General features: G+C 45.9%; 2 non-coding genes across 2 annotated transcripts; both read right to left on the bottom strand.

Moving 5' to 3' along the window:
* Positions 1 to 8,819: 8,819 nt before the first annotated feature.
* On the bottom strand, positions 8,820 to 8,892 carry TRNAR-ACG (transfer RNA arginine (anticodon ACG)). Its single transcript has one exon. It is a non-coding gene; the product is annotated as a tRNA-Arg (tRNA).
* Positions 8,893 to 8,958: 66 nt separating this feature from the next.
* TRNAR-ACG (transfer RNA arginine (anticodon ACG)) lies at positions 8,959 to 9,031 on the bottom strand. Its single transcript has one exon. It is a non-coding gene; the product is annotated as a tRNA-Arg (tRNA).
* Positions 9,032 to 10,374: the final 1,343 nt, after the last annotated feature.

The following is a 10,374-nucleotide window of genomic DNA, read 5'->3' as shown; positions in this document are numbered from 1 at the left end:
GATTATTGTTTGGGGACAAAATACAACCCAAAGGGTGTAAACTTTTTTTAGAGTGTAAGCCATCCCAGTTTAACAGCTTGAATTTTTCTTCCAAGCACGCAGTGAATAGCATTGGAGAGATTGGGTCGCCTTGTCTGACCGCTTTCTTTATAGGTATCTTCCTACTTTTCTTGTGGAGAACTAAAGTAGCTGTGGGATCTCTGTAGATACTTTCCAAGATATTTACGTAAGTGTCCTGTACTTTTTGATTACATAATACCTCCATGACAGGTGGTATCTCTAGTGAATCAAATGCCTTTTCGTAATCTATGAAAGGCATATAGAAAGGCTGATTGTACTCTGCGGATTTCTCGGTTACCTGATTGATGACATGGATGTGATCCATTGTAGAGTATCCCTTGCATGAAGCCAGCCTGTTCCCTTGGTTGACTAAAGTCCGGTGTTGCCCTTATTCTATTGGAGATTATATTTGTGAATATTTATATAATACTGGAAGTAAGCTAATGGGCCTCTAAATTTTCCATTCTTTAACGTATCTCCCCCCCCCCTTTTTTTTTTTGGATTAGTATTACGTTGGCATTCTTCCAGTTCTCTGGGACCCTCGAAGTCGATAGACAGTTCCTATAAAGGGCCGCTAGTTTTTCAGGGATTATGTCTCCTCCATATTTTATTAAATCGACTGTTATTCCAGCTTCTCCTACCGCTCTTCCTCGTTTCATGTCTTGCAAGGCCCTTCTGACCTCATCGCTTGTTATAGGAGGAGTTTCTGTGTCCTGTTCATTACTGCTTCGAATGGAGGTATCGTGCCTCCTCTGGGTACTGTACTGGTCAGTATAAAATTCTTCCGCTGCTTTTACTATATCTTCGAGATTGGTGATGATATTACCCTGCTTATCTTTCAGTGCATATATCTTGGTTTGTCCGATGCCTAGTTTCCTCCTCACTGATTTCAGGCAGCGTCCATTTTTCACTGCTTCACGCGTTATAATTTCGGATATCCCTTATTTTCTCCTTGTTGATTAGTTTTGACAGTTCCGCGAATTCTATCTGATCTCTCGAGTTGGACCCTTTCATTCTTTGTCGTTTCTTTATTGGGTCTTTCGTTACTTAGGAGAACTGGTTGCCTTGGTGCCTTACCTCCCACTTTAATTGCTGCCTCTGAAGCCAGCCTAGTTACGGTTTCATTCATTGCCTCTATGCCATCTTCAACTCTCTGTTCTAAGGCTGCATATTTGTTTGCAAGTGCCAACCTGAATCGGTCTGCCATTACCCTTACTGCGTCTAGGTTGGCTTGTTTCTTCTTGACCAATTTTACTTTTTCTCTCTTCAAATTGAAGTGAATGCATACCTCACTAACATATGATCACTGCACTTTACCCTGCTTAACACTTAATCAACATCCTGCACTATGCTGGGATCGGCAGCATGTATGAAATCAATTTCATTTCTTTGTTTCACGATTAGGGCTTTTCCAGGCCTACTTTCTGTTGCTACGCTTCCTGAAAAAGGTGTTCACTATTCACAACTTATTCCTTTCTGCGAATTCTACCAGCATATCTCCTCTAGCGTCCCTGCAATCGACGCCGTAGTGGCCAATTGCTTGTTCAACAGCCTGTTTTTCCCTCACTTTTGGATTGAAGTAACCCATTACTACAGTATACTGAGTTTGCACTTTTCTCATCCCTAATTCAGCATCTTAATAAAACTGATCTACTTCATCATCGTCGTGACTGGACGTTGAAGCGTAGGCTTGCACTAGCTTTAATTTATACCTCTTATTAAGTTTGATTACGACTACTGCTACCCTCTCATTAATGCTGAAGAATTCGTCAATGTTGCCCGCTATGTCCTTATTCCTAATCCTTATGGATTAGGAATCCTACTCCATATTGCTTCTTATTTGGTAGTCCTCTATAGCAGAGGATGTGGCCATTTGTCAGCACTGTATAAGCCTCAGCAGTTCTTCTACCCTCACTAAGGCCAATGATATCCCAAACAATGCCTAATTTATTTCATGGAATGCATGTGCACTCACTAGGGTTGCGCACCATTTAGTCGCATTACGAAAGTTGTGTACCCTTGTTCGCTGAAATCTTGAGCAGTTGGAAAATAAAAGTGCTAAAATGCTGACACGCTGTGAATGACCATGCATTATGGTCACACTATATATGGAGCTAAATGCGCTACGGTGCTATGCACTCTGACGTCAAATAAAATTTCATGGCCGCTGACCTTGTCTTGCACTGTGGCTAGATGACGAATACCATGTGGTGTTAACGGCAATTCTTTTTTAATAGTTCTTTGCATAATATCCCAAAGAATACCGCACTCCAAACCGTCTACGAAAACGTGTTCTTTAGTTTCTGGTTTCTTGCAAATCAAACAGTTAGCACCCCATGGTGAATAGTTGGTTAGTTGGTTGGTTAGTTTGAGTTTAATGGCGCAAAGGCAACTAAGGCCACGCTGCGCCAGACACAAGACAAAATTAAACGCATCGTTAGAGTAGGTAAACCTGTATTACATTATAGTTGGTGTAAATCACCAGTTTTTTTCTTTAAAAAAGTCGAACAGGTTAGGAAATGGCACTAGGGGGTCATCTGCTGGTAATAAAGCAGGGTGTAATGGAGTGGGCAAATTATACAGCCTGTGTAAAAACCTCCGTCTCAGTGTGTCGATGTGTGGACATGTTATTAGGATGTGTATCAGTGTAAGAGGTTCAAGGCATTTTTCGCAGGTTGGCGGGTTTTCTTTTCGGAGGAGGAAATTGTGCGTCAGATGTGTGTGTCCAATTCGAAGTCGACACAAGATCACCTCGTAGAACCGTTGCTGGTAATTGCATGATTTCTACTCGCCAATTACAGGTTTAATAAGATGTAGCTTGTTTTCTGTACAATGGTCCCATTCGTGTGGCCAGTTTGACGTTAAGGCCTTCCTAATGGCACAGATACTATCTTTATATGGAAGTGTTGTGTTTACTATGTCTTTGTACGCTGCCATTGATGCGCATATATCCGCTGCTTCGTTACCCGGTATACCAACATGGCTTGGTACCCAGCAGAACCTAATTGACCTGCCGTATTTGTTTATTGTTATCATGTTTAAGATATCCCCTGTCAGGGGTTCACATTCGGATTTTATGTGAAGAGCCTTCAGCGTGCTTAATGAATCAGTGTATATGATTGGGTTTTCTTGTTTTTCAGCTATTATCTTTTTAACCACAGTCCATATTGCATAGACTTCAGCTATGTAGTCAGAGGCATGCTGTGACAAGCGAATACTTATTTGCCAATGTTCTGTTATGGCCCCTACACCCACGTGTTCTTTTGTTTTAGAGCCATCAGTGTAAAATTCCGTGTAATTTTGATATTTGTCCTTTAGAAAGCGGAATTCTTGTATAATGTGTTCGTGTGGGGTGTCTTTCTTCTTTAAATGTGTCAATGTACAATCACATAACGCTGCGAAATCGTGCCATGGGGGCAAACGTTGTGGCTTTCTCGCAACCTGAAGGACTTCGCGAGCAATGTCATAATCCCGAATATATTCCTGATATCGTAGGACAAGCGGCTAATCATGTTTGGTTTGTTTGTATAGTGTAAGCGTGAGTTACACTGTGTGACAATGTTGAAGCATACGTGTTGTGGTGAGGATTGAATTCTGAGTACGTAAGAGAAAGTAGCACTCTGCGCTGCTGTAAAGGAGGTTCATTACAGTCAACATACAAACTCTGGACAGGCGATGTTCTGTAAGCACCACTTGACAGTCGTAGTCCAAGGTTGTGAACTGGATCAAGTCGTCGGATGTAAGACTGTCTGGCTGAACCGTATATGATGCTACCATAATCTAATATGCTGCGCACTAAAGTACGGTAGATGCGTAGCAGGCATTCACGGTCAGAGCCCCAGAGCTTCCGGGACAGGACTTTTAGGATGTTAAGAGCATTGTTCGCTTTAATTTTAAGGCTATTTATGTGTGCCAGGAAGTTTAACTTTTTATCACATGCGTTGCCGTCCGCTACTGTAGCATGACGTTGTCTCATTAAAATTCCTTCAGTACTGTCAGGCGTTCAACCCTGTAAAGCCACTCAGGAACAGGCTGTTGCAACTTCTGCACTTCTACATACCGTTGCATGCATTCACAAAAGTATAGACGCGCCGGTCGGGCATCCGGGTCACAATGGTAACCCGACATTCTTGCGCGCCATAAACAGTGGAGGCCCGTAAGCATGATCAGGTCGTACGGGAAACCTTCGTCGTCATATACTGGCAGAAACCTGATTCCGTGGGGATCTATAGGTAGCTCCTTTTTTAGAGTCCTTTGTAACACGTCCCAGAAAAAGACCCCTTCCCAACAGTGGATGAAGACATGATCTATGCTTTCTGTTTTTTTACATATAAGGCAGTGGGTTCCCCATGGCATGTAGAACCCACGTTGTTCAAGAAAGATTTTAACAGGTAGAGTACCGGTGTGTAATTTAAAGAAGAACGATTTAGTGGCTGGTTGAACTGGCATCATCTTCACCCTTTTCAATACATCTAGGCCTGGGCCTCCACTGTATGGGGCTCTGTACATGGGTACCAGCAAAACACTGTCACATAAATCACGATATAACTGTTTCCGTTTTACACTCCACAAATATGCACTAGAAAAACGAACACGCAAAAAGGAAACACTCTCAATTATTTCCCTAAAGAAACCACGAACTGGTCCTGGCATTGTTTCGGTGCCTACAACGAATTGGGGAAGTGATCTTGACAACCTCATTTGGATAACGGTGCGTAGAAATGGGTCATTTGTGTCTCGAAAAAAGAAGAACCTGTTTACTAGTTGACGCAAGAAGAGGTGCGCCAACCCCAGACCACCATCCTTCACGCGCCGGAAGAGATTATCTCGGCTACATCGCTCCCAGCTCGATGCCCACACGAAAACAGTGAACACGCGGTGCAGTTTCTGCACATTAACCCGAGAGCACTGTAGGACCTGCATTACGTACCAGATCTTTGTTACGAGAAACATGTTGCACGCTGTTGCTTTCACGAACATTGACATGTGGCCGGCGTTCCATCGGTCGGCTTTTTCTTTTATTTCTTTTGTCCGCTCCTTCCAGTACTCGCTACTGTCCTTGTAGGCATCAAGGGGTGCGCCAAGGTACTTAACTGGCGTCGTGACCCAGGTGACGTTCGAAAAGTGGTCTGGTGTGGACGCCCATCCCCCGTGCCAAAACCCCAAACATTTCTGCCAGTTCACGAAGCTATTAGTGGCATTACCAAACTGTCTGACGATACTCACAGCGTTCAATACACTTTGCGTATCTTTACAACATAAAGCCACATCGTCAGCATATGCCAATAACTTCACCTCTGCTGCTTGGAGGCAAAATCCCTTAATGTATTCATTTTCAATGATGGCGTGACATAGCGTTTCTATGTAAACACAAAACAGGAGTGGGCTGAGTGGACAACCCTGGCGAACGGAGCGCTTCACGTTAATGGGGGGCCCCAGCATTTGATTAATTATAAGTCTCGTATAGCAACTCTGGTACGCCATGGTAACCCCCTCAGTGATTATGTGGCCAAAATTAACATGTTCAAGGATGGTGAGCAATATCTCGTGAGAAACGCAATCAAACGCTTTCTCCAAGTCAAGCTGGAGGATCGCAACTGCATCACACATGGCATCACAACACTCCAGCACACACTTCAACTTATGAATGTTAGTGAAGATGGTTCTTCCGCGAATGCCACACGTCTGGTGTGGGCCGACTACTTCCTTAATGACTGACTGCATACGCCGTGCCAGCACCTTCATCAGCATTTTGTAGTCGCAGTTAGTAAGCGCTATGGGTCTATAGGAGGAAAGTTGCTTGAGCTTCTCGGTCTCTTCTGTTTTAGGTATTAGTGCTGTATGGGACTGGCCGAAGGATGGTGGAAATATTTTCAGTTCGTATGCCTCATTGAAAACTGCGGTTGAGATAGGAGCTAAGTGGCCTTTAAACGATTTGTACCAAGCGCCACAAAGACCGTCTGGACCTGGTGACTTGCCAGGGTTCAGGTCTTCGATGGCTTTCATCACTTCATGTTCCGCTATTGGTCGTTCTAACGTTTCTTTAACTTCGCTGGACAGCTGTGGCATTCGCTGCAAAAATAGATCCTTGAAATCGTGCATGTTAATTGACAGGCCTTAATGCAAAAAGCTTTTTGTAATGCTCAAAGAAAGCACTCCCTATATTATTGTTATCGGTTATTACCACGCCTTCATATTCGATGGCCTCAATCTGCTTACGTCTGGAGTGCTCTTTTCGTTGGCGTTTCCCCGCATGTTAGTCTTTCTGCTCTCGCGCGCAAGAGCGCGCCTCGATAGCGCTCTTCGTCAACACCTCGAGCTTCTTAACAACGCGCATATCTACTTGATAAGCGCCCGGTTGAATGCATTCGAGCTTCGCAAATTTTTCCAGCAATGTTTTTAAATCCTTTTCTCTGGTCTTTTCTTCATAACGCAGTACGCTACTTCTTTCAATTGCCTTCATTTTAATGGTTTGCTTCAACAACTCCCATTTCTCTCCAAACTTTATAGAACTGTCTGTTGCAAAAGAATTCAGAGCAGCCACTACATTTTCATTAAAAGTTTCATCCCGTAGCAGCTCATTATTCATTTTCCACAATTCCCAGACGAATTTGTTTCGTTCTTTCTTGCTGCCCACCCTGCATTTTACCAGGCTGTGGTCAGAAAAGGATATGGCAGTAACTGCATAGCACTGGCATTTTTCTCCTAAATCGTATGAAAGATAGATACGGTCTAATCGTGCGTGACTTGTGCCCTGAAAATGAGTGTACATCACGTCTCGGTCAGCCCTAAAACACTCAGCGACATTTTCTAATTCGAATTCATGTATAATCTGTGCCAGGATATCACTGCTTTTGTCATAAACTACGCGTCGCGTAGACCTGTCTTCAGCGTTCAATACGCAGTTGAAATCCCCTACACAGGCCATCATTTTGTGCACATGGAAATTGTGCTTTAAACTCGAAAAGAAATTTGCCCTCTCTTGCACAGTATTAGGCGCATAAATGCAAAACACGCGCCATAGGACATTGCAATAGCTGAAGTCACAAAAGACAAGTCGACCAGAAGTGCACGAGAAGTAACCATCTATGGCAAGTCCAGAGAGCTTCCTCACGAACAGCACACACCCTGCCGAAGTCCCTAAGGCGTGGCTCACTACCGTATAATAGTTATACGCGAACCTTTGCACCATGCTCCCGGTCTCCTCCTCGCCGTCCACTTTGGTTTCTTGCACGGCTAAAACGTCGAGGTCGTGGTCCACTAGAAGTCTGCAAACCAGCTGACCGTTTCCTTTTGGCGGCCAGACCTCGAACGTTTAGCGTGCCGAGGCTAAGCGATGGGTTGGTAGCAATTACTGATGTAAACCAGAGGGGAAAAGGCCCGGAGCATGGTGCTCCCCTTAACGTCTAGCTGACCGCTAGACGCCTCCGTGGCCATCCGGTGGCCGTCGCACGAGTTCGTCTTTGGTCGGCTTCGTGGTGGGCCTACGTTCATCCTTCAGGTTCGGTTTAAGCTTGAGGGTGGAGCGCCTTCCGGAAAGCGCCTTAGCGGGCGGTGGCTCGGAGTCACCACCGGCCTTTCCATCGACTTTCTCCTCCTGCTGCAGGGACCTCTTGACCGGTGCCGAGACGCCTTCGACGCGGGCGCTAGCAGGGGTCGCGTTGTCGTCTCCGTCTGCCTGCGTAGTATCCGTAGCCAGCTGGCGGCTCTCCTTTTCTTGCGGGGCCATCCTCACGCTCTCGAGTGTAGCTGCTGACTCCTTGGGGGCAGGAACATTATTCCGTTCTCCTTCGGTCGGCGTGGTCGTCCCGCTAGTTTCTGCCTCCATGTTGCCGTTTCCAGCTCCCTTGACCGCTTCCTCCGCCTCGGTCACGTCCATCATGTGGTCTAATGTCGACGGCTCGCTCTCCGCCGAACCCGTGGCTACTGTGTAAGAGCGTACACAGTCCATGTCGTTGTGTCCGAAGCGCCTGCACTGAGAGCAACGAGAAACCTCACATTCTCGTCGAACGTGTCCAGAGCCCCGGTACTGCATGGGGCGTCCTGGGGCTACGACCAGCGCAAGCTCACCGGCGACGCGGATCTGGTGGGGCAGGTCGTCAACTTTCATTCCAGCCTTCAGCTGCAGCAGCACTGCTCGGGTTGTCGAGCCCTTGTCGGAAACGCCATCCACTCGCCAGCGCTCGCGGGTCACTTCCATCACTCTGCCAAAGGAGGCCAGCGCAGTCTTTATGTATTCGTCATCCACCTCATGCAGAAGCCAGTGGATACGAAGCTTCACCTGTTGTTCCTTGGGATCGATGACCAGGCAGCGACGTCCCTTCACCTGCAGTTCCTTTAGTGCCGCCAGCTTTTGAGCAGCCTCGGCTGTCTTCATCGTTACCGCCCATACATGGTTGATCTGGTACGCTCCAAGGGCGACGACGCCAGAAAGCATACCAACAGCTTGAAGCGCGTCCCGGAAAACTTCTACACAGAACGGGCGAACACGAGGGTCGCTGTGCAAAAGAAACTGTGTTGAAAACAATGCGTCCTGTAGGTAGCCGAGGCAAAATAATCTGGTAATCCTTATCTTCCTCCGTCGAAAGCCTGTTGCCGCGGCTAACAGCCGCATATGCCTCTCCATTGGAGCCCATGATCCTACGATCCGTTCAGTTCGGGAGCCGGAAGCAGAATGTTGCACCACAGGCCCAGGACGGCGTTAGCCTAAATTGCTATGTTTAAAAAAATAGAAAAAAAAAGGACACGGAAAAATTTAACGAGCCTGCCAGGATTCGAACCTGGAATCTTCTGATCCGTAGTCAGACGCGTTATCCGTTGCGCCACAGGCCGACGACGGGGTTAGCCTAAATTGCAATGTTTAAAAAAACAAGAAAAAAAGGACACGAAAAAATTTCACGAGCCTGCCAGGATTCGAACCTGGAATCTTCTGATCCGTAGTCAGACGCGTTATCCGTTGCGCCACAGGCCCAGGACGGCGTTACTCTAAATTGCAATGTTTAAAAAAACAGGGAAAAAAAGGACACGAAAAAAATTTCACGAGCCTGCCAGGATTCGAACCTGGAATCTCCTGATCCGTAGTCAGACGCGTTATCCGTAGCGCCACACGCTTTTTTTTTTTTTAAAAAGCCGGTCTTTGACAGAACACAGAAAATACAAATATTACGCACATCTCAGAAATGCACAACAGCGAGAAAAAGAGAAAAAAAAATTACAATAATGCCATCCGTCCGTATAGGACCGGCGTCGTCAAATTAAAATTCCTTCATGGCTGTGAGAGCTTCCAGCCTCGACAGCCAATCCGGTGCACATTCTTGCATTTTCTGTACAACAAACCGCGACATACATTCTCTGAAATATATATGAACCGGCCGTGCGTCGGGATCGCAGTGGTACCCAGCCATTCGAGACCGCCATATACAGTGGAGAGCTTCAACATAATGAAGTCATATGGGACGCCGTCTTCATCCTTAATAGGCAGATACCTGATCCCTTGGGGGTTTACAGGTAATTCTTTCTTCAGGGTTCGCTTCAAGACGTCCCAGAAGAACACAGCAGCCCAGCAGTGCAAGAACACGTGATCTATGGTTTCGGGCTTCTTGCAGATCAAGCAGTGAGAACCCCACGGTACGAGACAGCCTCGTTCTTCCATAAACGTCTTAACGGACAGGGTTCCAGTGTGGAGCTTAAAAAAGAAGGATTTTACCCCTGGTGGCACGTGCATGCGTTTCACCCGTTTAAGAACGTCCTGTCCTTGCCCTCCATTGTATATGGCTCTGTATAGCGGCACTGGGAATACAATATCACAAACATCTTTATACAGCGTTTTCCTTTTCACTTGACATAGGTAATCATTTGAAAACCGAACAGTAAGGAAACGGACACTGTCGGCCACTTCCTTAAGATAGCCACGAAGTGTTCCATTCATGCTTGCCGTTGTGACAACATCTGCCGGCAATGTGTTGCTTAATCTGAACTGACATACGGTGCGAAGAAAAGGATCGCGCACATCACGGAAAAAGAAAAATCTGTTGACCAGTTGTCGAACAAAAAGATGGGCTAATCCCACACCCCCGTCTTTCACTCTTCTGAACAAATTTGTTCGGCTGCACCTTTCCCATGTTGAAACCCATATGAAAACCGCAAACACTCTGTGCAGCCTTTGTACGTTTAGTCTAGAACAATATAACGCTTGCATAACATAGTATAACTTTGCAATTAAAAAGATGTTACAAACTGTCGCTCTTGCAAAAACAGACAGGTTAGTACCTTTCCATTTGTCTGCTTTTTCTTTCATGTCACTTGTTTGGTTCC

This window comes from Dermacentor variabilis, unplaced genomic scaffold, assembly GCF_050947875.1.
Source record: "Dermacentor variabilis isolate Ectoservices unplaced genomic scaffold, ASM5094787v1 scaffold_12, whole genome shotgun sequence".
In the NCBI taxonomy this organism is placed as follows: Eukaryota; Metazoa; Arthropoda; class Arachnida; order Ixodida; family Ixodidae; genus Dermacentor; species Dermacentor variabilis.
The sequence above is the reverse complement of the archived record's forward strand: the minus strand, read 5'-3'. Positions and strand labels throughout refer to the sequence as shown.